We start from the raw sequence: 22,863 nt of genomic DNA, 5'->3' as shown, positions 1-22,863 counted from the left end.
ATTGGTTAAAAACAATTATACTCGTAGTGGTAAATGTCAAAAACTATTTGATAAGTTTTATGATGAATATTAAAGCGGCGTGCTGTCTGCACATGTATCCTGCTGTACCTCTTTTCCGTTACAGTGGGTGTCTGTCTCAGAGATATTGGTTCTTTTTCAACGAAAGCATATGAATCCACATATTTCCTTTCCCAAAATGCTTTCCCTCCGATGTCGGAGTATTATTTGAGGATTCTCCCCGGGCCAGCAGAAGCAGCCGGCAGAGTTGAGGGCCAGCCAGCGAATGCGGGCATTCATTCGAGGGCCGTCACCTTTTATACGACCAAGTACGTATAAGACCGCCTCTTATACTAGCCCGAAAATACTGGGAATGCCTTGTAGCAATGCCTCTCTTTCGCGTATAGTCTGGAAAGCGATCCGGAGGATTTATTCCTAAGACCATCTTTTCCAGTGCCTACTACTATTTCAGATATTTTAACAACACGAAAATGACTATATGTTTTGTCAGACAAATAGTTCTTTAATTATATGGTTATGCTTGGAAGTGTTATAAAGTCTTTTCCACACCACCATAGAGGAAAAGTTCTAAGCGCGTTTTTTTTATTGTGGTATCCCCAGTAGTCCTCCACATCCCAAATCTAAATCAGCGTCAATGAATGGTCCAAGTACATTTTCGAGTCCGCATCGATTCTATCCTGCAAATGACAGTAATGGTTCTCAGTCAAGTTCATCTTCACAATCAGAAAGAGAGACCGAATCCCTCAAGTTACGTGTAGAATGATTCACTTACCGTATATAGTCTACGTAAAAGTTTCACTAAAATTTTAGGATGCTACAACGCAGGCGTAAAGTATCTGAGGCGACCCGCATTGCACTTGGTGTGGCAAGATCCTTGAGAAGGGCAGAGATCTCACTTTAAAGAACTCCCGAAGAGGCTTTGAGCACTTTTGGCAAATTGATGGCCGGGATATCTTCGATGGTGGTTGTGAAGTGGAGGTTACATGCAAGGGCTCTGCGGGACGTCTAGTTCAACCTTCCACCTGACCGTATTGCACATCCAACCTCGTTGCAGCGCGGCGTCTAATCCAATCGGTATATTCGGAGAAGAATAATATTTCCATTATTATATTATATAATATTTTTCGTTTTAATTTTGAAGTTTATTTTATTTTTTTTGATTCAAAAACTAAATTTCTTACTTTTTTGTTCTACACACACAAAATTTGTATACTACGTGTTCTCTCGGAGAACTACTCGACGTAACTGAAACATTTCTGGCTGAGCCCCAAACCCAGAACTTGACAGCCCGAATCTCGAATCGATCTGAGTTGAAAGGCAAGGACTTCTTATTGAGAATTGTTGTAGTATGAATTTCGATTATTTCGTTTGAATAAAATAACCTTTACGAAACTGTCATAGTCAGATCTCTTGAAGCTGGGAAAATACGCCCATGAAGGAAAAGTATTCGAATCAGCCCCGTGTAGACCCTTCTTTGAGATTTCATGATCAGAATAATTTATATCGCTCTATAGGCAATTAAATTCAGCTAATTTAAATCAGGGGAGGGGCCTGTTTCTTTTCTATTAAGGTCTATAAAGTCTAAAATGTAAAAGTGTAGCCGTAGGTCAAGAATAAGTGAAGAGTGGCAGAGCTTTCGGAAAATTAAGTTGGCATTGCCATCAATCTATCAAATCCCAACTTCATATGTTTGAAAAGAATATTCTGAAGTATGCTGCGGCTAATTTCAGAGTACACCTCAATAATTGATGCAATCGATACGAAATACAATAATCATATCCGTTTAAGCTCTTGCCTTGCGAGCCCGTCCGCAGCGTTCCGCTCTCTGTGTTCCGGCCTCGTTCTCCCAATATTTGTGAAACATTTTTAATTTTCCTCGGCTTTGGCGAGGGCCAAAATGCATAATGTGCATGGGACAGGGCGTAAAGGTGGCCTGTGCCGCTCAATCCCTTGGCGGCGTGCACTGTCCTGCCCTGTCTTCGCTTCATTTTGTTGTTTTCCTTTGGTTCTTTTGTGATTTTTTTTGCGGCTGGTGGCTTTGGCGCTTTATTTGAGTTACGTGACCCTGCGCCATTGAGAGCTGGAAAATTTCTTGCGACATGAACATGGTACACACGATGGGCGTATGCCCCCAAAGCAACATACATACGTACTTACCGTCCTCTTCCATTCTTCCACTCTTTCCCTGTCTCTGCCTTTCCCTCTATGTTTGACTTGCTCGTCTGTCTGTCTGTCTGTCTGACTGGCTGCTTGTGTGGAGGTGGGCTTGGTGGTCTATAGGTGGGGGCGGGATTCCTGTGTCCGACTGCTGCCGGCCTGGCAGCATGTCGTCTTCGTCCTCGTAGCCGTCGTCGTCGTCGTCGTCGTTGTGCGAGCTTGTTAAGTTCATTAAGGTTGAATAATAACAACAGTAACTACATTTTAAAGGAGTTGTCAGTTGTCAGGAGCGCTCCCTCGGTCCCTGCCGCTGCTTTCCATGCTCTGTGGCACAGGGCAGAGCCCCTGTAGCGGTTTTGGCATAGGTACAGTGAGTGTGGGCTATTACAAGTTGGCTCTTTTCTATGCTTTCCCTTAAGATGCATGCACACCTTTTTAATCCTCTCAAATTTTCAATACACTTTTCAACATGGGACTTTTTCGTTCCATTAAACTTTCCATTTCGTTCTTAAGATTTACTACGTTCTTAGGGTACTTCTATGCGATGTGTCAACGCAGCTCCTTCTGTCCATTAGAAGGCATCTCCACTGTACACACGTTTGTGCCGTGACGTTCAGGTGTCTTGGCCTCGTCGTGTTCCGCTCGCCTTGGCCTCGCTCATGTTGTTAACTGCTCTTATTACAACCTATTTTACTTACGAGGAACGAGTGTGCTCTCCTTGTTTGTCAAAAACAACAGGAAACAGTCAAAACCAGAGCAACCTGTAACCCCGAACTCTTGTTGCGGGAATGAGAAGTTAAAGTTGCATTTACATTGCTGCGAAACTCCTTATTTTCAACTTCTATCCACAGAATATCGTGCAAGTTTTTTTTTTCGTTTTTTTTTTGTTTGGCTGTCGTGTTTTTCCCTGCCATTTTGTGGGTTTCTGTGGGAGGGCTAATCCCAGACTGCTTCTTTGCTCTCAGCCGCCGCCAGCATCCAAACATCTTCAGCCACATGGAGACCCATTCGCTGGCTCTGAAAAAAACGATGAAAATAATCAAGTTTCCGACAAACATCAACATGACGCCAAGATAAAAAGCTTCCAGGATGCGCTGGCATCGCTCAGCCACTGCAGGACAAGATAAGACACATCATCGGGAGAGAGAACGAAAGCAGCACCAGCAGCAGCAGGACCTACAGCACTTGGAGTTGGTCCATTTCCAGGACTTGCTCTGAAATTGGCTGGCTTGTGCTGCTTTCTCTTTTTATACGCTTCCAGAGGGTATTATGATTTTGCATAGAATTTGCATTTACAAGAACATCAAGTATATATATTCTATATCGGCATCAAGTTTTTCCAGGTAATCTACACCTTCCGATCTGTTATTTATAAATAGTGGTTATCCGCCTGACTCTCCTTTCTGCTGCATATGAATATCATCCAGAAAAGATCGGCATATAAGAAAATCGTTGTGGTCTTTAAACGTGCATAGAAATCGGCTCCCTATTTCATATGGCATATCATCAATCGATCGATCTGCAAGGGTATGTGCATATTCGGGCTTTTGGGGTTCCCTATTTTTCTTGTTTCGCTGCTGTTTGGTGGGAAGGACTGCGAGTGCCCGGACTCAAGTGTCAGCCGCTGCCATCTACAGGCCTGCTGGCGGCCTCAAGTTGTGCTCGTGTTTGCTCTGAAAAGTATATTGGATTGGCCCCGCCACATTCATATGGGTGTGCTCATCAAGCCATCTCTATACGTACGAGTATGTGTACATTTATATAATATATTTTTCTATATCAGTCTGCTGCTGACGTTGAATCTTTACTCCCTTTACTCCTTTATTTGGGCCAATTTTGCTTTAGTTTTAATCTTCCTCTCCCGCCAAAGAGGCAGCGAATCAAATCAATAGTAGCAGCTACACCCGAATCATCCCATAGTTCGAGATCCGACCCAATGACAGGGGGGTAGGGGAGATGGTGAGGTTGGTTTGGGGCTACCCAAATATTTTCCATCGTTTGCGGTGAAATTTTTTGTTGTTAAGTGCACAAACAAAGCCACTTCAAATGTTAAACAAAATTATAACCGAATGCACACATACATCTACTCGTAGAAAAAGGAAAGGTTAAAGGCCCACACGCCCACACATGTCGGGAATAGAGCGGTGCTGGGGGTGGACTGGGGGGGGGGGGGGGTGCTGTTTGAATTTCTGCTGAAGTTAACATTTTTATAATTCCATTAAGCGTACGGCCCCGTCTGTCCCCCCATCCGCCAGTCATGTGTGTCTGTGTGTGTGCGTAACATGAGGATGCCATATCCCCATGTCCCCCGAGCCAACAACAACAGGAGTGCGGCCGTACAAAGTTGGTCCGAAAACTTTTTACATTCATAAATCATTTCTCTCTTTTTTCCAGCCTCACCTTCGGCTCCGGCTCCTGCTCCGGCTCCGACTCCCTGCCTGCCTGCGACCCTCTGGCTCTTCCGTTTTAAAGGTGGAAAAATACTTTTCGCTGAATTTGTAGAATTTTCTCAGCTCACATACTCACAATGAGCAGAGAGCAGAGAGGGGGGGCAGCTGGGTGCTCATGTTTCGAATGCCAAATTGGGGGGGCAGTGGCAAGGTGGTCCGAGGCAAGATGCGGGCAACGTTAAGTTGCAACTTGTTGCCTGCTTGGGTTACACGATTTGCGTCTGTTCATCCGTACATCTGCTGGTCCCCGTCCTGGTCCGGTCATATCCCTGTCATTGTTATACCCCGCACACGTGGCGTACAGGGTGTGTGCAGCAAGAAAAAGCAATCGCTCTCGATTCCATAAGCTATACTCTAGATCGGAACGTAAACCCATGGCCAGGTCCAATATAATTGGAAAAAAACCTTGTATTGGTCGCTAAACTTCACAGACCCGCTTTCCCTTTTGATCTTTAAGCAAACCGACTCAAGACTCTGCAATGGGAATCTGCTCGTCGGAGCACTGGCCCATTGCGCACCCACTTGTTAATTTATGCGCAGACAAAGCTTGAACTTTAGCATAACTTAAGAATCGGATGGGGCGAAATCGAGTGGCTAGGGGCACAGGCAGAGGCAGAGGCAGAGGCAGAGGCAGAGGAAGTGCGCCGTACCATTGGTGCTGCTTGCCGCCAGTGGCAATATAATTGGATCTACCGTGTGGATTGCCGTTTGGTAACAAATTCTGTTGAATCCGACCAAGCCACGGTCAAAGCTGGAAAGTGAATTTCCGGCCAGGCCCTTTAGTTCTGAAAGCGAATTCTCTTCAATTCATTCAGGGAATATCATTGACCTTTATGGAAAATTAACAAGAAATTTTCTAACGAAATTTTATCCCAGTGTTGGAATATGGCAGATATATGAAGAAGAGCATGAATCGGCGGTCAATATAGGGGAATTCCCGATCCCTTTTTTGATCCTGTCGGAATGACAACGCCACTCACTCTCATTATGAGAGTATGGATGAAAGGGAGCTGATTAATGAAGCGGCGGACAATGTGAGGGGAACTCCTGAGTCCTTTTCGATCCTGTCGGTAAGACAACGCCGTACACTCTCAATCCCTCGCTGCCGCTTACCCAGTCCAATGTTTCCCATATCCAAGGGGTAGCTCCTAACAAGCGTCATAATTACGGTTTTCCATACACGAATACGCCTGCACATTTGCAGTTCGTTTGCCGCAGTCGCTTCTCTGTATCCGTATCCATATCCCGCTTCTCCTCCGGTTCTCCATCTGAGTCTGCGACTTTTCCATACTTTCTGGCAGAGCCGCAGCGGAAACTTTTAATTTTCGAACTTTTGTCGCTCGCTCGGCATATGTTTTCGGCTGCACCCCAGTCCCCGCATCGAGTGGATTGTCCCAATACGATGACGTCTTAGTAAGCAAGTGGTAGAAACTTTACCGACTCACGGAATACCAGCGTCTTGGGCAATTGGACTCGAGGACAATGGCGGTACGATTACATGTACATAAATATTCTTCCATTAATATTCTTCGAAGGAGCTTCGAATTCAAAGCATATATTCACCTGATTTAGGGGCAACCTTGTGGATTACGTGAAGAAAAACTCCTTTTGCTGTTTTGAAATCTACCACTCGGATTTGACTATCGTGGCCAGCAATCACAGGAACGATCCGAACCAGTTGCCACTGTAGCGGAGGCAAGTTATACTCATGAACCAGGACGAGCCGATTGGCTTGTACATCTGTTTCTGGCTTAAGTCATTTGGAACGAGGCTGTAGTTCGAGGAAATAGTCGCACCGCCAGAGGTGCGTTGAAATTCAGTTTGTATCGACATCTTTTCCATTGCTACTGTAGAGAATAAAGCTGCTTTCTCACAATCGTTGATCCTTCATTACTGTAAAGGAACAAAATGAAAGAATAGGTACAATAGCTTTTAGACAGATAAAAAAGAAAATCTGCATAGCTGAAGACTACGAACTAACTCATAAGAATCTCTGGAGTTTTCTCTAGTCAACAATGTGGTCCTCTTTTATCGTTTAGGGCTGCGGCTGCCCACTCTGCACTATGCGAGTGCTAGTCACTCGCTAATTGCAAACAAGGTTGGCAGGGCCGCAGCACGGAGCAGGGCCAGTGGGAGGGAGACCGAGATAAGCCAGCGGAATACGAACATATATATATGTATGTACATAAGTACATGTAGTGTCTCTCGCTCTCGCTCTCGCTTACGAGCACAATGTGCATTCATGCATGCTGTTGGAGGAGGACTGGGTGTGGGGTGTGGCAGAACTGGGGCTCGGACATATCGCTTCGTTTTTAACAGCACCGCATTTGCATTTATATGCACATCCTTTGTGCCCAAAGGATATTACATTTTTCCACTTCAAGCATTTTTGTGAATTTAATGAAATTTTTAATTTTTATGCGCGGCAGATGGGGGGCACTCTGGATGCACGTCGCCGCTCCGACTCCCGCACCTACGCCCACTCCTGCTGACATTCCCTATCCCCATCCGTCTGTCTCTCGCTTGGACTAACAGCCACAGATACACATATATGCCGCATTTGCTTTGCATTTTCAGTCCGCCAGTCACTGCCCAGACCCTCGGCTCCCATCTCCAGTGGGCGACTCTCCGCAAAGATAAACAAATACTGGCCACACACTGGGCCATGGTACATATCTCCCATTACACTACTTTCCCCATGGGGGAACGGGAAGGGATTGTGGCAAAAAAGTTGGATTGGCTTTTGGTTTGCACTTGTATTGCAGTTTACAATCTCTTGGATTGCGGCCACTTTCCTGATGAATACCACTAGAAGAATGCTCAGCTTGATTGCTGTTGAGCCTGTTCGGTGAGGGATACGCAGTGTGCGAGCATATACGGATACTGATCCATGCGGGGAAAGCTCCTTCTCATAGCGCAATATTTCTTAAGTTGAGAAAATAGACGGACTGGATAATCGGATGAGGGCTTATTGAAAGCAAAGTCTCGTGGAATTTGACTCCCATACGAAGGATTTGAACTGTGTTGAAGATAGTTTTTTAAAATCAATCAATTCATATACGAATTTTTATCACTTACGACTCTGACGTATCGAAGAACGATCATCTCTTGTTAGTACATAAAATGGTGTAGTGGCCAGTTGTGACTCTAAAACTCCAGAGAACAGCTTGGGAAGTACGGCCCTCGCGTTTAACATTAACTCTGCTCTTTACAAAAACAAGATAAGAGATCAATTACAAAGCTTCCATTGAAGAGCTTAATGTCTAATTTAGAGAAGCAGCGTGGATCTGTGGGAGTTATGTTTTAAAGCTTTACTAGAAATCATACGATTACTCCGTTAGTCGTGGAAGCTATGTGTAAGCTTTGCTTAGCATCGTACGATTACTCCGTTATCTAGGGAAGCAAGGTGTAAGCTTTGTCTAAAATCGTACGATTAGCCCGTTGGTTGTGGAAGGTAAAGTTCCGATCGTAAGGGCTAATGCAAGTAATAGAACTTCTGGCTAGATCATTGCTATAGTGAAGCTGTGCGAATTCCGATGTGTCTTTTTATACAAATATATAGATCCAAGTGAATTTGAAAACGTTGTGCAATCAAACACGTGCCAAGTAAATTGAAGTTCTGGTGGACTACATTATTCCTTTTGGATTAAGAAAAAATAAAAGGTATTTGGACCTTACAATAGTGACACAGCTTTAACAGTCTCGTATCATAGGGCTGGAAATCTTACTACGTTCGACACTGGGAAAGAAAAACCAATTGACCCCCCTCCAAGAACGAGGTCGTCAAAGTCCATCGATTTCTTAGTAGATCTGGGAAAGACCTCGGATTTCCCAGGAACCAGCATCTACATAAACCAACGATAACTACAACCAAATAAACCAGAAAGAGCCGTCCGAAGATATACTAGAGTGAAACCCGAAGTTATGTGGAGGCATACTTGAGCTGAAGTACATTTTGGAGTAAGACGAGAAGAATGGTTTTCTTGCGAATTCGGAGAAACTAATATGCCGCACTCGTCACCCTTCTCGCTTATGAATTAAGCGCGCGGCTAAGGCTTTCGCATGTAGTTCTTCGCAGTGTGTGGAGTGGTTCTCAAACTGTGAAAATAAAACATTATTCTGCGGCGATCCACACTGCCGTTTAATAGTCGTCGTGTGAAAATGTACCAAAGTATTAGTTTTGAGTATCGTCGTGAGATTTTCCATTCCACTAACTATTTTTGTATTGTATAGATTTAAAAAAGAAAAAACCAATAATGTATAAATTCACCCATAATTAGAAATTAGCGCAAATGAAAACCACATATTTTTTTAAGATCAGCCGTTGAGTGGCAAATCGTCGTCGTACGGGTATGGAAATGGAAAGAAAATCGGTGTTTCATCCGAATTAGAAGTGAAGACCTGTATATTCATAATTTTTCTCCCTTCCTCAGAATATGTTCCTACGTCGCCCCTTGAGCTCAACGGACACGAACTTACGAACTTCCTCAAACGGAATTCTCGAGTATTTTCGAAATATATATCTGTCTTATAAAACTTCTATTCCGGTATATAAAACAACTATATCCGTGCCATAATTTAAAGCGGATCGGCTACTAATTTTTCTTTCACGTTTGCCTTCTAGTTATTTAATTATCATATTTTTCTCTTCTTTCCAATTTAATTTCTTTTACGCCATATTCTCTACACATAAGTCCTATATACATATACACATATAACTAGGTATAACTTGCTACTATTTCCTCCTTCTTTATTTAATTACTTTATGCTAAGTTTATACTTATCTGGAAAACCATGAAGTCCAAACCCTTAAATTTTGAATTATTAAATAATAATTAGTAGATAATAATGGAACATTAAACCTTTCGTGTTTGTCCTGAGTAGAGCCTGAGGAAGTCCGATGATCAAATAGAGATGCGCTCGATTAGGGTTATGCTGTCGATTAAACGGCATACAAAGGTAGGGTGGGTAGAGAAGGGGTCAAAGTCATCTGAGTTCCCCAAGAGCGACGGAATATAGCCTGACTATTTGTCGGTAGTCGATTAACCAGTTAGTTAAAATTCACATTCTTTTCTTTTTGATTTCTTTTGTAGAGTTCCTTTTGAACATTAAATCAAGTGTACCTAAAACATCTTTGCGAATGTGTTCGTATAGCAGATAGGAGAGTAGGAAAGATCCCACGACATTCCGGCGAGCTAGTTAGAGTATAGCTAGAGGTACACGTTCCGAACTCCTGCTATACTATTGGTGTCTGACCGTCAAAAAAAGTATGTACAACCTCCATCCGTACATACAATCTCACACTTCTACGAACATGAATTTCTGGCACATTACAATGGGCACAAAAGTCTATACCTCGATTAGTCCAGGAAGCCTCAGCACCATTTTCATAGAGAAAACGCAAATAATAAAGAATACAACTTTTTGAACTCCTTTGGGGGAAAACGTGAAGGATTTCTTTTCTTCTTTATCATTTCCATTCGCAACGAGCGTATGCTTGATACAGGCCTTTAAATACCTACTGTATACATTTTGCATGGATGTTTACTGGATCAGATCCCTTAACAATAGGCCTCAACAGCAGTCATTGGAGATGTTTTTCTAGTTTTCTGTGTGCTTCCTTTAAGAACCTGCAGTGGAAATTAGAAAAAAGGAGTACGGATTCGCCAACGACAAGTGCTACTTACTCCAAATCATAGAATTGTAATTTTTTCCGGTTGAAACATAACACTTACGCCACGAGCTTATGCTTAATGCAGTCCTTTAATTACAAACTGTTTACATTTTGCATGGATGTTTACTGGATCAGATACCTTTACAATAGGCCGTAACAGTAGTAATTGGAGATGTTTTTCTAGTTTTCTGTGTGCTTCCTTTAAGAACCTGCAGTGGAAATTAGAAAATAAGAGTACGGATGTTTACTGGATCAGATACCTTTACAATAGGCCGTAACAGTAGTAATTGGAGATGTTTTTCTAGTTTTCTGTGTGCTTCCTTTAAGAACCTGCAGTGGAAATTAGAAAATAAGAGTACGGATGTTTACTGGATCAGATACCTTTACAATAGGCCGTAACAGTAGTAATTGGAGATGTTTTTCTAGTTTTCTGTGTGCTTCCTTTAAGAACCTGCAGTGGAAATTAGAAAAAAGGAGTACGGATTCGCCAACGACAAGTGCTACTTACTCTAAATCATAGAATTGTAATTTTCTTCCGGTTGAAACATAACACTTACGCCACGAGCGTATGCTTAATGCAGTCCTTTAATCACAAACTGTTTACATTTTGCATGGATGTTTACTGGATCAGATACCTTTACAATAGGCCGTAACAGTAGTAATTGGAGATGTTTTTCTAGTTTTCTGTGTGCTTCCTTTAAGAACCTGCAGTGGAAAATAGAAAATAAGAGTACGGATGTTTACTGGATCAGATACCTTTACAATAGGCCGTAACAGTAGTAATTGGAGCTGTTTTTCTAGTTTTCTGTGTGCTTCCTTTAAGAACCTGCAGTGGAAATTAAAAAATAAGAGTACGGATGTTTACTGGATCAGATACCTTTACAATAGGCCGTAACAGTAGTAATTGGAGATGTTTTTCTAGTTTTCTGTGTGCTTCCTTAAGAACCTGCAGTGGAAATTAGAAAATAAGAGTACGGATGTTTACTGGATCAGATACCTTTACAATAGGCCGTAACAGTAGTAATTGGAGATATTTTTCTAGTTTTCTGTGTGCTTCCTTTAAGAACCTGCAGTGGAAATTAGAAAATAAGAGTACGGATGTTTACTGGATCAGATACCTTTACAATAGGCCGTAACAGTAGTAATTGGAGATGTTTTTCTAGTTTTCTGTGTGCTTCCTTTAAGAACCTGCAGTGGAAATTAGAAAATAAGAGTACGGATGTTTACTGGATCAGATACCTTTACAATAGGCCGTAACAGTAGTAATTGGAGATGTTTTTCTAGTTTTCTGTGTGCTTCCTTTAAGAACCTGCAGTGGAAATTAAAAAATAAGAGTACGGATGTTTACTGGATCAGATACCTTTACAATAGGCCGTAACAGTAGTAATTGGAGATGTTTTTCTAGTTTTCTGTGTGCTTCCTTAAGAACCTGCAGTGGAAATTAGAAAATAAGAGTACGGATGTTTACTGGATCAGATACCTTTACAATAGGCCGTAACAGTAGTAATTGGAGATGTTTTTCTAGTTTTCTGTGTGCTTCCTTTAAGAACCTGCAGTGGAAATTAGAAAATAAGAGTACGGATGTTTACTGGATCAGATACCTTTACAATAGGCCGTAAAAGTAGTAATTGGAGATGTTTTTCTAGTTTTCTGTGTGCTTCCTTTAAGAACCTGCAGTGGAAATTAGAAAATAAGAGTACGGATGTTTACTGGATCAGATACCTTTACAATAGGCCGTAACAGTAGCAATTGGAGATGTTTTTCTAGTTTTCTGTGTGCTTCCTTTAAGAACCTGCAGTGGAAATTAGAAAAAAGGAGTACGGATTCGCCAACGACAAGTGCTACTTACTATAAATCATAGAATTGTAATTTTCTTCCGGTTGAAACATAACACTTACGCCACGAGCGTATGCTTAATGCAGTCCTTTAATCACAAACTGTTTACATTTTGCATGGATGTTTACTGGATCAGATACCTTTACAATAGGCCGTAACAGTAGTAATTGGAGATGTTTTTCTAGTTTTCTGTGTGCTTCCTTAAGAACCTGCAGTGGAAATTAGAAAATAAGAGTACGGATGTTTACTGGATCAGATACCTTTACAATAGGCCGTAACAGTAGTAATTGGAGATGTTTTTCTAGTTTTCTGTGTGCTTCCTTTAAGAACCTGCAGTGGAAATTAGAAAATAAGAGTACGGATGTTTACTGGATCAGATACCTTTACAATAGGCCGTAACAGTAGTAATTGGAGCTGTTTTTCTAGTTTTCTGTGTGCTTCCTTTAAGAACCTGCAGTGGAAATTAGAAAAAAGGAGTACGGATTCGCCAACGACAAGTGCTACTTACTCCAAATCATAGAATTGTAATTTTCTTCCGGTTGAAACATAACACTTACGCCACGAGCGTATGCTTAATGCAGTCCTTTAATCACAAACTGTTTACATTTTGCATGGATGTTTACTGGAACGCTTCGTTTACTGGATCAGATACCTTTACAATAGGCCGTAACAGTAGTAATTGGAGATGTTTTTCTAGTTTTCTGTGTGCTTCCTTTAAGAACCTGCAGTGGAAATTAGAAAATAAGAGTACGGATGTTTACTGGATCAGATACCTTTACAATAGGCCGTAACAGTAGTAATTGGAGATGTTTTTCTAGTTTTCTGTGTGCTTCCTTTAAGAACCTGCAGTGGAAATTAGAAAATAAGAGTACGGATGTTTACTGGATCAAAAACCTTTACAATAGGCCGTAACAGTAGTAATTGGAGATGTTTTTCTAGTTTTCTGTGTGCTTCCTTTAAGAACCTGCAGTGGAAATTAGAAAATAAGAGTACGGATGTTTACTGGATCAGATACCTTTACAATAGGCCGTAACAGTAGTAATTGGAGATGTTTTTCTAGTTTTCTGTGTGCTTCCTTAAGAACCTGCAGTGGAAATTAGAAAATAAGAGTACGGATGTTTACTGGATCAGATACCTTTACAATAGGCCGTAACAGTAGTAATTGGAGATGTTTTTCTAGTTTTCTGTGTGCTTCCTTTAAGAACCTGCAGTGGAAATTAGAAAATAAGAGTACGGATGTTTACTGGATCAGATACCTTTACAATAGGCCGTAACAGTAGTAATTGGAGCTGTTTTTCTAGTTTTCTGTGTGCTTCCTTTAAGAACCTGCAGTGGAAATTAGAAAAAAGGAGTACGGATTCGCCAACGACAAGTGCTACTTACTCCAAATCATAGAATTGTAATTTTCTTCCGGTTGAAACATAACACTTACGCCACGAGCGTATGCTTAATGCAGTCCTTTAATCACAAACTGTTTACATTTTGCATGGATGTTTACTGGAACGCTTCGTTTACTGGATCAGATACCTTTACAATAGGCCGTAACAGTAGTAATTGGAGATGTTTTTCTAGTTTTCTGTGTGCTTCCTTTAAGAACCTGCAGTGGAAATTAGAAAATAAGAGTACGGATGTTTACTGGATCAGATACCTTTACAATAGGCCGTAACAGTAGTAATTGGAGATGTTTTTCTAGTTTTCTGTGTGCTTCCTTTAAGAACCTGCAGTGGAAATTAGAAAATAAGAGTACGGATGTTTACTGGATCAAAAACCTTTACAATAGGCCGTAACAGTAGTAATTGGAGATGTTTTTCTAGTTTTCTGTGTGCTTCCTTTAAGAACCTGCAGTGGAAATTAGAAAATAAGAGTACGGATGTTTACTGGATCAGATACCTTTACAATAGGCCGTAACAGTAGTAATTGGAGATGTTTTTCTAGTTTTCTGTGTGCTTCCTTTAAGAACCTGCAGTGGAAATTAGAAAATAAGAGTACGGATGTTTACTGGATCAGATACCTTTACAATAGGCCGTAACAGTAGTAATTGGAGATGTTTTTCTAGTTTTCTGTGTGCTTCCTTTAAGAACCTGCAGTGGAAATTAGAAAATAAGAGTACGGATGTTTACTGGATCAGATACCTTTACAATAGGCCGTAACAGTAGTAATTGGAGATGTTTTTCTAGTTTTCTGTGTGCTTCCTTTAAGAACCTGCAGTGGAAATTAGAAAATAAGAGTACGGATGTTTACTGGATCAGATACCTTTACAATAGGCCGTAACAGTAGTAATTGGAGATGTTTTTCTAGTTTTCTGTGTGCTTCCTTAAGAACCTGCAGTGGAAATTAGAAAATAAGAGTACGGATGTTTACTGGATCAGATACCTTTACAATAGACCGTAACAGTAGTAATTGGAGATGTTTTTCTAGTTTTCTGTGTGCTTCCTTTAAGAACCTGCAGTGGAAATTAGAAAATAAGAGTACGGATGTTTACTGGATCAGATACCTTTACAATAGGCCGTAACAGTAGTAATTGGAGATGTTTTTCTAGTTTTCTGTGTGCTTCCTTTAAGAACCTGCAGTGGAAATTAGAAAATAAGAGTACGGATGTTTACTGGATCAGATACCTTTACAATAGGCCGTAACAGTAGTAATTGGAGATGTTTTTCTAGTTTTCTGTGTGCTTCCTTTAAGAACCTGCAGTGGAAATTAGAAAAAAGGAGTACGGATTCGCCAACGACAAGTGCTACTTACTCTAAATCATAGAATTGTAATTTTCTTCCGGTTGAAACATAACACTTACGCCACGAGCGTATGCTTAATGCAGTCCTTTAATCACAAACTGTTTACATTTTGCATGGATGTTTACTGGATCAGATACCTTTACAATAGGCCGTAACAGTAGTAATTGGAGATGTTTTTCTAGTTTTCTGTGTGCTTCCTTAAGAACATGCAGTGGAAATTAGAAAATAAGAGTACGGATGTTTACTGGATCAGATACCTTTACAATAGGCCGTAACAGTAGTAATTGGAGATGTTTTTCTAGTTTTCTGTGTGCTTCCTTAAGAACCTGCAGTGGAAATTAGAAAATAAGAGTACGGATGTTTACTGGATCAGATACCTTTACAATAGGCCGTAACAGTAGTAATTGGAGATGTTTTTCTAGTTTTCTGTGTGCTTCCTTTAAGAACCTGCAGTGGAAATTAGAAAATAAGAGTACGGATGTTTACTGGATCAGATACCTTTACAATAGGCCGTAACAGTAGTAATTGGAGATGTTTTTCTAGTTTTCTGTGTGCTTCCTTTAAGAACCTGCAGTGGAAATTAGAAAATAAGAGTACGGATGTTTACTGGATCAGATACCTTTACAATAGGCCGTAACAGTAGTAATTGGAGATGTTTTTCTAGTTTTCTGTGTGCTTCCTTTAAGAACCTGCAGTGGAAATTAGAAAATAAGAGTACGGATGTTTACTGGATCAGATACCTTTACAATAGGCCGTAACAGTAGTAATTGGAGATGTTTTTCTAGTTTTCTGTGTGCTTCCTTTAAGAACCTGCAGTGGAAATTAGAAAATAAGAGTACGGATGTTTACTGGATCAGATACCTTTACAATAGGCCGTAACAGTAGTAATTGGAGATGTTTTTCTAGTTTTCTGTGTGCTTCCTTTAAGAACCTGCAGTGGAAATTAGAAAATAAGAGTACGGATGTTTACTGGATCAGATACCTTTACAATAGGCCGTAACAGTAGTAATTGGAGATGTTTTTCTAGTTTTCTGTGTGCTTCCTTTAAGAACCTGCAGTGGAAATTAGAAAATAAGAGTACGGATGTTTACTGGATCAGATACCTTTACAATAGGCCGTAACAGTAGTAATTGGAGATGTTTTTCTAGTTTTCTGTGTGCTTCCTTTAAGAACCTGCAGTGGAAATTAGAAAATAAGAGTACGGATGTTTACTGGATCAGATACCTTTACAATAGGCCGTAACAGTAGTAATTGGAGATGTTTTTCTAGTTTTCTGTGTGCTTCCTTTAAGAACCTGCAGTGGAAATTAGAAAATAAGAGTACGGATGTTTACTGGATCAGATACCTTTACAATAGACCGTAACAGTAGTAATTGGAGATGTTTTTCTAGTTTTCTGTGTGCTTCCTTTAAGAACCTGCAGTGGAAATTAGAAAATAAGAGTACGGATGTTTACTGGATCAGATACCTTTACAATAGGCCGAAACAGTAGTAATTGGAGATGTTTTCTAGTTTTCTGTGTGCTTCCTTTAAGAACCTGCAGTGGAAATTAGAAAATAAGAGTACGGATGTTTACTGGATCAGATACCTTTACAATAGGCCGTAACAGTAGTAATTGGAGATGTTTTTCTAGTTTTCTGTGTGCTTTCTTTAAAAACCTGCAGTGGAAATTAGAAAATAAGAGTACGGATGTTTACTGGATCAGATACCTTTACAATAGGCCGTAACAGTAGTAATTGGAGATGTTTTTCTAGTTTTCTGTGTGCTTCCTTTAAGAACCTGCAGTGGAAATTAGAAAACAAGAGTACGGATGTTTACTGGATCAGATACCTTTACAATAGGCCGTAACAGTAGTAATTGGAGATGTTTTTCTAGTTTTCTGTGTGCTTCCTTTAAGAACCTGCAGTGGAAATTAGAAAATAAGAGTACGGATGTTTACTGGATCAGATACCTTTACAATAGGCCGTAACAGTAGTAATTGGAGATGTTTTTCTAGTTTTCTGTGTGCTTCCTTTAAGAACCTGCAGTGGAAATTAGAAAATAAGAGTACGGATGTTTACTGGATCAGATACCTTTACAATAGGCCGTAACAGTAGTAATTGGAGATGTTTTTCTAGTTTTCTGTGTGCTTCCTTTAAGAACCTGCAGTGGAAATTAGAAAATAAGAGTACGGATGTTTACTGGATCAGATACCTTTACAATAGACCGTAACAGTAGTAATTGGAGATGTTTTTCTAGTTTTCTGTGTGCTTCCTTTAAGAACCTGCAGTGGAAATTAGAAAATAAGAGTACGGATGTTTACTGGATCAGATACCTTTACAATAGGCCGAAACAGTAGTAATTGGAGATGTTTTCTAGTTTTCTGTGTGCTTCCTTTAAGAACCTGCAGTGGAAATTAGAAAATAAGAGTACGGATGTTTACTGGATCAGATACCTTTACAATAGGCCGTAACAGTAGTAATTGGAGATGTTTTTCTAGTTTTCTGTGTGCTTTCTTTAAAAACCTGCAGTGGAAATTAGAAAATAAGAGTACGGATGTTTACTGGATCAGATACCTTTACAATAGGCCGTAACAGTAGTAATTGGAGATGTTTTTCTAGTTTTCTGTGTGCTTCCTTTAAGAACCTGCAGTGGAAATTAGAAAATAAGAGTACGGATGTTTACTGGATCAGATACCTTTACAATAGGCCGTAACAGTAGTAATTGGAGATGTTTTTCTAGTTTTCTGTGTGCTTTCTTTAAAAACCTGCAGTGGAAATTAGAAAATAAGAGTACGGATGTTTACTGGATCAGATACCTTTACAATAGGCCGTAACAGTAGTAATTGGAGATGTTTTTCTAGTTTTCTGTGTGCTTCCTTTAAGAACATGCAGTGGAAATTAGAAAATAAGAGTACGGATGTTTACTGGATCAGATACCTTTACAATAGACCGTAACAGTAGTAATTGGAGATGTTTTTCTAGTTTTCTGTGTGCTTCCTTTAAGAACCTGCAGTGGAAATTAGAAAATAAGAGTACGGATGTTTACTGGATCAGATACCTTTACAATAGGCCGAAACAGTAGTAATTGGAGATGTTTTCTAGTTTTCTGTGTGCTTCCTTTAAGAACCTACAATGGAAATTAGAAAATAAGAGTACGGATGTTTACTGGATCAGATACCTTTACAATAGGCCGTAACAGTAGTAATTGGAGATGTTTTTCTAGTTTTCTGTGTGCTTTCTTTAAAAACCTGCAGTGGAAATTAGAAAATAAGAGTACGGATGTTTACTGGATCAGATACCTTTACAATAGGCCGTAACAGTAGTAATTGGAGATGTTTTTCTAGTTTTCTGTGTGCTTCCTTTAAGAACCTGCAGTGGAAATTAGAAAATAAGAGTACGGATGTTTACTGGATCAGATACCTTTACAATAGGCCGTAACAGTAGTAATTGGAGATGTTTTTCTAGTTTTCTGTGTGCTTCCTTTAAGAACCTGCAGTGGAAATTAGAAAATAAGAGTACGGATGTTTACTGGATCAGATACCTTTACAATAGGCCGTAACAGTAGTAATTGGAGATGTTTTTCTAGTTTTCTGTGTGCTTCCTTTAAGAACCTGCAGTGGAAATTAGAAAATAAGAGTACGGATGTTTACTGGATCAGATACCTTTACAATAGGCCGTAACAGTAGTAATTGGAGATGTTTTTCTAGCTTTCTGTGTGCTTCCTTTAAGAACCTGCAGTGGAAATTAGAAAATAAGAGTACGGATGTTTACTGGATCAGATACCTTTACAATAGGCCGTAACAGTAGTAATTGGAGATGTTTTTCTAGTTTTCTGTGTGCTTCCTTTAAGAACCTGCAGTGGAAATTAGAAAATAAGAGTACGGATGTTTACTGGATCAGATACCTTTACAATAGGCCGTAACAGTAGTAATTGGAGATGTTTTTCTAGTTTTCTGTGTGCTTCCTTTAAGAACCTGCAGTGGAAATTAGAAAATAAGAGTACGGATGTTTACTGGATCAGATACCTTTACAATAGGCCGTAACAGTAGTAATTGGAGATGTTTTTCTAGTTTTCTGTGTGCTTCCTTTAAGAACCTGCAGTGGAAATTAGAAAATAAGAGTACGGATTCGCCAACGACAAGTGCTACTTACTCCAAATCATTGAATTGTAATTTTCTTTCGGTTGAAACATAGCACATACGCCACGAGCGTATGCTTAATGCAGTCCTTTAATTACAAACTGTTTACATTTTGCATGGATGTTTACTGGATCAGATACATTTACAATAGGCCGTAACAGTAGTAATTGGAGATGTTTTTCTAGTTTTCTGTGTGCTTCCTTTAAGAACCTGCAGTGGAAATTAGAAAATAAGAGTACGGATGTTTACTGGATCAGATACCTTTACAATAGGCCGTAACAGTAGTAATTGGAGATGTTTTTCTAGTTTTCTGTGTGCTTCCTTTAAGAACCTGCAGTGGAAATTAGAAAATAAGAGTACGGATTCGCCAACGACAAGTGCTACTTACTTACTATAAGTCATAGAACTGTAATTTTCTTCCGGTTGAAACATAACACATACGCCACGAGCGTATGCTTAATGCAGTCCTTTAATTACAAACTGTTTACATTTTGCATGGATGTTTACTGGATCAGATACATTTACAATAGGCCGTAACAGTAGTAATTGGAGATGTTTTTCTAGTTTTCTGTGTGCTTCCTTTAAGAACCTGCAGTGGAAATTAGAAAATAAGAGTACGGATGTTTACTGGATCAGATACCTTTACAATAGGCCGTAACAGTAGTAATTGGAGATGTTTTTCTAGTTTTCTGTGTGCTTCCTTTAAGAACCTGCAGTGGAAATTAGAAAATAAGAGTACGGATTCGCCAACGACAAGTGCTACTTACTTACTATAAGTCATAGAACTGTAATTTTCTTCCGGTTGAAACATAACACATACGCCACGAGCGTATGCTTAATGCAGTCCTTTAATTACAAACTGTTTACATTTTGCATGGATGTTTACTAGATCAGATACATTTACAATAGGCCGTAACAGTAGTAATTGGAGATGTTTTTCTAGTTTTCTGTGTGCTTCCTTTAAGAACCTGCAGTGGAAATTAGAAAATAAGAGTACGGATTCGCCAACGACAAGTGCTACTTACTTACTATAAGTCATAGAACTGTAATTTTCTTCCGGTTGAAACATAACACATACGCCACGAGCGTATGCTTAATGCAGTCCTTTAATTACAAACTGTTTACATTTTGCATGGATGTTTACTGGATCAGATACATTTACAATAGGCCGTAACAGTAGTAATTGGAGATGTTTTTCTAGTTTTCTGTGTGCTTCCTTTAAGAACCTGCAGTGGAAATTAGAAAATAAGAGTACGGATGTTTACTGGATCAGATACCTTTACAATAGGCCGTAACAGAAGTAATTGGAGATGTTTTTCTAGTTTTCTGTGTGCTTCCTTTAAGAACCTGCAGTGGAAATTAGAAAATAAGAGTACGGATTCGCCAACGACAAGTGCTACTTACTTACTATAAGTCATAGAACTGTAATTTTCTTCCGGTTGAAACATAACACATACGCCACGAGCGTATGCTTAATGCAGTCCTTTAATTACAAACTGTTTACATTTTGCATGGATGTTTACTGGATCAGATACCTTTACAATAGGCCGTAACAGTTGTAATTGGAGATGTTTTTCTAGTTTTCTGTGTGCTTCCTTTAAGAACCTGCAGTGGAAATTAGAAAATAAGAGTACGGATGTTTACTGGATCAGATACCTTTACAATAGGCCGTAACAGAAGTAATTGGAGATGTTTTTCTAGTTTTCTGTGTGCTTCCTTTAAGAACCTGCAGTGGAAATTAGAAAATAAGAGTACGGATTCGCCAACGACAAGTGCTACTTACTTACTATAAGTCATAGAACTGTAATTTTCTTCCGGTTGAAACATAACACATACGCCACGAGCGTATGCTTAATGCAGTCCTTTAATTACAAACTGTTTACATTTTGCATGGATGTTTACTGGATCAGATACCTTTACAATAGGCCGTAACAGTTGTAATTGGAGATGTTTTTCTAGTTTTCTGTGTGCTTCCTTTAAGAACCTGCAGTGGAAATTAGAAAATAAGAGTACGGATGTTTACTGGATCAGATACCTTTACAATAGGCCGTAACAGTAGTAATTGGAGATGTTTTTCTAGTTTTCTGTGTGCTTCCTTTAAGAACCTGCAGTGGAAATTAGAAAATAAGAGTACGGATTCGCCAACGACAAGTGCTACTTACTCCAAATCATTGAATTGTAATTTTCTTCCGGTTGAAACATAACACATACGCCACGAGCGTATGCTTAATGCAGTCCTTTAATTACAAACTGTTTATATTTTGCATGGATGTTTACTGGATCAGATACCTTTACAATAGGCCGTAACAGTAGTAATTTGAGATGTTTTTCTAGTTTTCTGTGTGCTTCCTTTAAGAACCTGCAGTGGAAATTAGAAAATAAGAGTACGGATTCGCCAACGACAAGTGATACTTACTCCAAGTCATAGAATTGTAATTTTCTTCCGCCCGAATTAGCGCGACCTTCTAGGTTAGCGAGGTTAGGTAAGCATTGCACAATGCGAGATGCGTAAAGGAGATTTCTCTAACTTAATTTTTCAATTTTACGCCAATAATTCGGTTGTCCGGCCCAATGTGCAGTGGGAAGACTCGTATGTATGACACATTTCGTCCAAGATGTTGCCATTCGACCGCAGAAATAAAAGTAAGGAAAGTAAGTAAAAACTTGTGCACTTTGTTTTAGCCGTGGTACTCTGTACCTTGTGTGCAAATTTTGTGGACTGATAAGAACACAATATCTGTGATAAACCTTGTAAAGTCCCCGCATGTTTGGGATTCTTCTATACTTGCCTTCTAGCATGAGTTTCACTAGCCATTTAAATAGCCTCTTCGCTTTATTTTGTACATGTGACACGCATTCACGCATTAATTTGTTCGACTATTAAAAATGGTGCACATTGAGCTGGGAAAAAATCGATAGCACTATCGATATTTTGTAGAAACAAAAGCCACAAAACATTTAAAAATATATGACAATGAAGAAGGGGAAAAAGAAAAATAAGTATTACACGTTTTTTATATATTCTTACGACTTTGAATTCTCTTTAATTTAATCAATTTCCGTTGCTATTTAAACGATATATATGTATGTTGCTATCGATATATATGTATGTATATACTTCTCGAATATACATATGTACATATGTATGTACATACAGTACAACATTAACCTAATAGGATGTCCAGCTAGGATAAGCATGTATGCATCTCAAACGAGCGGCATTGGCCCGCTCGATATGGATCTTCCAATTCATCATTTTGCAATAATAAAGTACAGCTTATCCAGATCTAAAGACAAGCGACTGCCATTAGGAAAATTGGACTGCACCAGAGCTCTGGAGCTGGAGGAGCGTCAGTTGTTGCGCAACGAGCAACAAGGTACGAATGTAGTCGCATCTGTGGCTCCTAGTGGGCCTTCCTGTGGTGGCTTTGGCCGCTCTGCGTCCGGTGCAACTATACCAGATGACACCATTATCGGCGGCTGCTATGGACATACTGGAGAAGCATGTGAGTTCCACCCAAAGCACATTGGGGTGATTGAGCTGATTGCAAAGGAGCATGGCCATGGCCACGTCCATCGAGACCACCGGCAGCAGGAGCTGCTCACCTCGATCCTGCTGCGGACGGGCACCTCGATGGCGCTACGGCTGTACCAGGAGACCCCCAGCCAGCTACCAGCGTCCTATGTCCTCATCCTGGTGAACTCGGCGGAGGCCTTTCGATCGCTCAGAGTTCATTCTACAAAAGCGCCACAGAGGCAGGAGTTCAACTTCCTAATTGTGCTGACGCGGTGCCTTGGCAGGAAGGCGGCGAGACTGGAGGCGATGCGGGACATATTTTTAACCTGTGTGAAGCGGTTTCACACGATGAATGCCATCA

At 40.0% G+C, this 22,863-nt stretch overlaps 1 long non-coding RNA gene across 6 annotated transcripts; it reads right to left on the bottom strand.

Annotated features, from left to right (window-relative positions):
• Positions 1–497: 497 nt before the first annotated feature.
• LOC108164805 lies at positions 498–21,621 on the bottom strand. 6 transcript variants are annotated; one of them, XR_004472454.1, is made up of 36 exons: positions 21,402–21,621; positions 21,275–21,344; positions 21,148–21,222; positions 21,021–21,090; positions 20,773–20,899; positions 20,394–20,711; positions 20,015–20,332; positions 19,890–19,953; positions 19,626–19,695; positions 19,511–19,574; positions 19,247–19,316; positions 19,132–19,195; positions 18,025–18,941; positions 17,421–17,973; positions 16,696–17,369; positions 15,125–16,644; positions 15,005–15,064; positions 13,905–14,820; positions 13,663–13,853; positions 13,030–13,461; positions 12,788–12,978; positions 12,644–12,718; positions 12,149–12,586; positions 11,660–12,091; positions 11,297–11,608; positions 11,177–11,245; positions 11,056–11,125; positions 10,935–11,004; positions 10,439–10,750; positions 10,148–10,255; positions 6,189–6,518; positions 5,739–6,138; positions 2,176–3,192; positions 1,200–2,098; positions 791–1,080; positions 498–695 (listed from the first exon to the last, which is right to left on the bottom strand). It is a non-coding gene; the product is annotated as an uncharacterized LOC108164805 (long non-coding RNA). The 6 variants fall into 6 exon arrangements; XR_004472455.1 differs by lacking the exons at positions 21,148–21,222; positions 21,275–21,344 and having other exon boundaries at positions 21,402–21,416; XR_004472456.1 differs by lacking the exons at positions 19,890–19,953; positions 20,015–20,332; positions 20,394–20,711; ... (3 more) ...; positions 21,275–21,344; positions 21,402–21,621 and adding an exon at positions 19,757–19,859.
• Positions 21,622–22,863: the final 1,242 nt, after the last annotated feature.

This window comes from Drosophila miranda, chromosome XL (genome assembly GCF_003369915.1).
Source record: "Drosophila miranda strain MSH22 chromosome XL, D.miranda_PacBio2.1, whole genome shotgun sequence".
NCBI lineage: Eukaryota > Metazoa > Arthropoda > Insecta > Diptera > Drosophilidae > Drosophila > Drosophila miranda.
This window is presented reverse-complemented; position numbering and strand designations above follow the sequence as displayed.